This window comes from Anneissia japonica, unplaced genomic scaffold, assembly GCF_011630105.1.
Source record: "Anneissia japonica isolate Jap-2015-1 unplaced genomic scaffold, ASM1163010v1 scaffold1792_len1028045_cov167, whole genome shotgun sequence".
NCBI lineage: Eukaryota > Metazoa > Echinodermata > Crinoidea > Comatulida > Comatulidae > Anneissia > Anneissia japonica.
In genome coordinates this window covers 687856-691857 of record NW_022742319.1, presented here as the reverse complement: position 1 = coordinate 691857, position 4002 = coordinate 687856, and the positions used below count along the sequence as shown (strand labels likewise).

At 31.7% G+C, this 4002-nt stretch overlaps 1 protein-coding gene across 2 annotated transcripts in view; it reads right to left on the bottom strand.

Moving 5' to 3' along the window:
- The window catches only part of LOC117119103, a 30432-nt gene extending 27552 nt beyond the window's left edge, over nucleotides 1-2880 (bottom strand). For both annotated transcript variants that reach the window (XM_033263914.1, XM_033263915.1), the window contains exon 1: nucleotides 2682-2880. The gene's annotated coding sequence lies outside the window, so the exon portion shown is untranslated. The remainder of the gene's footprint in view (nucleotides 1-2681) is intronic.
- Nucleotides 2881-4002: the final 1122 nt, after the last annotated feature.

The window sequence follows — 4002 nt, the reverse complement described above, 5'->3', positions numbered from 1 at the left end:
GTGTGTGTGTGTGTGTTTGTGTGTGTAATTTTCATATTAATATTGTTTATATGACAGGAAACATATATAAGATTATTTAATCATTACTTCTCCAGGACACCTGAACCGAGAACAAGAGCATTTTAAATGTCATAATTACATCATATTACACTAGGAAAAAAAACGTGCAAGAAGTCATCGTATAGAAAGACATCGTATAGAAAGCTGGAAATTAAATAAAGCACACATTAATTGTAAAATTATAGACAAAATTATAGATAAAATATGTACGTTTTGCTTATAATCAAAAAATTGCTTTTTCTTTTCTATGATACAAAATTGTTTGGTGTTTTCTTAAACAAAAAATAAAAAAAATATATAATAAATACTGTACTAGAATCTGTAGTGTCTCAGTGAATTTTCTCAAAGTCACTCGGCAAAGCATTAAAAATAGGGCATAAATAGTGTAGCCAATACCCGTCTTAAGCGAAAACCTATACACAGTCTATTAAAAAAAAATAGAGGTAGGCCTATGTACTTTAAATTATATAATATTTTGTTTCCAAAATTGTTACCGATAGCGACTGGGTTTTGTTTTATTCATGTAGAGCTTTGTAGTGCCTACTGATCTGTCAACTGTGTCAGGTGTAATGCAAACACGTTATACAGTATTACACAATACATACTGCCATGCTATATCTATACTCTTTAAATTAATTATGTATAGCACAATATATCCCCTATCAATATGTATGTGTGCCAAGACACGCGATAGAAGCTATTATCGAGCGTCAGTCAAATAGTTTTGCACATTGCGCTGCAATTTAATTCATTTCAATTTTCATTATAAGCTGTAAACAAAGCACTAAATAAAATACATATCTCGTATAAATAATAGTACTGTAGTAGCAGTAGTATGTATTAGTAGAATCAGCTGTAGCAGTAGCAAGAAAAGCAGTACTATAGTCGTATTAATACTAACAATAGCAGTAAGGTAAGAATAATAATAATAATAATAATAATAATAATAATAATAATAATAATAATAATAATAATAAAAAGTAAGATTATGACACAGATTGACATAAAAATCTATGAACTTAGCTTTTTATAGTACAGTATTTAATAGATCGGATTATATATTGTTAGTTGTTGTTGTTATAAGTGTTAAACCAGTGTAAATTTCTTTCAACATCCGACATAAGATATTATCACTTTAATTTTTTTGATATTTTTTACTATAATGTAAATTAAAGAAATATATCCCATTTCGTGTCATTAAGTAATTAACAATTAGTGCCACGCTGACCTACCTGAAGTAAAATTTGATTTATATATTTCCCAGTGATTGATTATTGTTCTATAGTCAGGTACTTTATTAGCTGACAGAGTTCTTTAAATGAGTGGCGGTTAGCTATGAAGCAGGGAAATGGCTTGTCGAAAAGTAATAACCATCCCTTGTGCATACTTAAGTAGCCTTCCCACGAAATGACGTCATAATAAATCTATCATCTCCCTGTTGATATTACAACGCCAGAGCTTACTAATCCCGTGATTGGTTGTTATGTAGCGCGTAGCAACATTTACATGTAGACGCGCGAGTGTATGCGAAAGTATTGCACGCAAATCATGGAGATTAAGTTTCTGGTTGATGTGAACCTACACACCTTTAAATCCTGGGTTTACAGATTGCGTGTAAACGAGATCGTCAGCGTACTGTTTTAGATGATGAATTAAACACACGAGATCAGTCGAACTGATTGTACATTAATGAACGGTTTCAATCGCCAGCGTTATGCCGCTTGCTTCAATCATAAACTGAATACCTAATGAGGGATAATGCAATCCCAGGCGTGCCGATAATCTGTATACAATGCTAATGTTCTATAATTCATAGAGTAATAATAATATTATTAGATTCAATCATATTATATGAATATCTGCGAAAGGTGGACATTTCTTCAAAACCTGTTTGAGTGTTGTTACCATAAAATAAATCTAGCATGTAAATCTGACGTTGCTATGTATGATTTAGGAGACTCAAAATGGACCATGACGAAATGACCATTAAAGATGTCTACTCGAAAATAGATCATTATTATTAGTACTGTATTTAAAATAATATATCATTTGATAAAAAATAGGCCCCTAATAATAATAATAATTATTATTATTATCATATTAAAGCTTAATATTGATATCAAAAAATTACCATTATCATTTTTATCATTCTTACTAGTGCGTAAAGAGAAAAGATTTTCACTAACAGTACCATTATTGTTAATATAATATCGTTATTCAGATTATCATCATCGTCACAATTTGTTTCCATTGCAATTTTGTCATCTTTAACATCGCAATAATCAATATGAACAATATAATACCATTTAACGAAATTGTGTGGTTGTTTTATTATAAGTATCGTATAATATTACAATGTCCATTTACCTTGAGATAAACGAATGACGTTAAGGCCTACCTACGCATAATGTACCTAGCAATGGAACACTTGTGAATGTAAACAATTTTCTTCTGGCGTTAAATACAATTTTCTGCTCCCCTCCGATAATTGCAACAATTTTTATTCAGGAATTTAACACATTTCATTAAAACAACATAATAGATACTATAAAACATACATAAGTTATGCAGGAAAATGAAGATGAATTCAAAATGATAAGAAAATAAGAATATTTACGTACCTCGACGTTCTCTAAACGTCTAAATCACCAGAAAAGAGAAAGGAAGGAGAAATGGAAAAATGTCGCAAGAAATATCCAGCGACGGGGATGTGTACAACAACCGTGACGAGGAGACTGTCTATATTATCTACCGCCAATGAGGATTCATCCAATGCAGACAATAAGAACACTGGAACACAAGCAGACTTCACTCAGTGAATAAATTATACTGATGCGATCTGTAATAGTTAAGTTAAACCGTGACGTCACTTAACGAACGCCAGCACATGCGCACTCCAACGGCGGATCAATAGTAATTTCCCAAGAGCTGAAGTCTATTGAAAACTGTTCGGATATTATTATCATTCCATTATTAGCAGCAATTATAATTAGAAAGATTACAAATGGTGACGTGATAAAGATGTCGTGGATTGGGTAAGTGGTTGCCAGAATCACCTTTTGGCAGGTTGCGTGGGTCTCAATAATGATATTGATATAAAATATCCTATTTGACATCTGGTAAAATTAGAGGAAAAGCTAATAACAGTCAATGATATATATATTGATATAAATAGTGGATGGGAGAGTAAATAAAAAAATTATATTGTGAACCTCAAATTTCGCACTCTCATCACTCTTCACGCATATACTGTATATATATATATATATATATATATATATATATATATATATAAATCATCAAAGAAAGGTAAATACAGTGTTTCGAATAAAGGACATAATAATACACCGTGTAGCATAGCTCTCAACGAATGTAGTCCTGTAAATAAATGAATAAAGAAATTGTGCAATAAAATGCCTCTGGCGGGATTCGAACCTGCTACCTCTCGCTGTCAAGGCGAGTGTCATAACCATTAGACCACGGAGGCTTCATGGTAGACTAATTCAAATACCACCAGATACACTTTATTACACAATAAGTACGGCTAGACACAAATAATAACATATACTGAAATGTAAATCAAGGTATATATACATAAATCATCAAAATACAGTGTTTCGAATAAAGGACATAATAATACACCGTGTAGCATAGCTCTCAACGAATGTAGTCTTGTAAATAAATGAATAAAGAAGTTGTGCAATAAAATGCCTCGATGATTAATAAAATGAAATGATTTATATTTCAGTATATGTTATTATTTGTGTCTAGCCGTACTTATTGTGTAATAGAGTGTATCTGGTGGTATTTGAATCTGTTTAACCATGAATCCTCCGTGGTATAATGGTTATGACACTCGCCTTGACAGCGAGAGGACGCAGGTTCGAATCCCGCCAGAGGCATTTTATTGCACAATTTCTTTATTGATTTATTTACAGGACT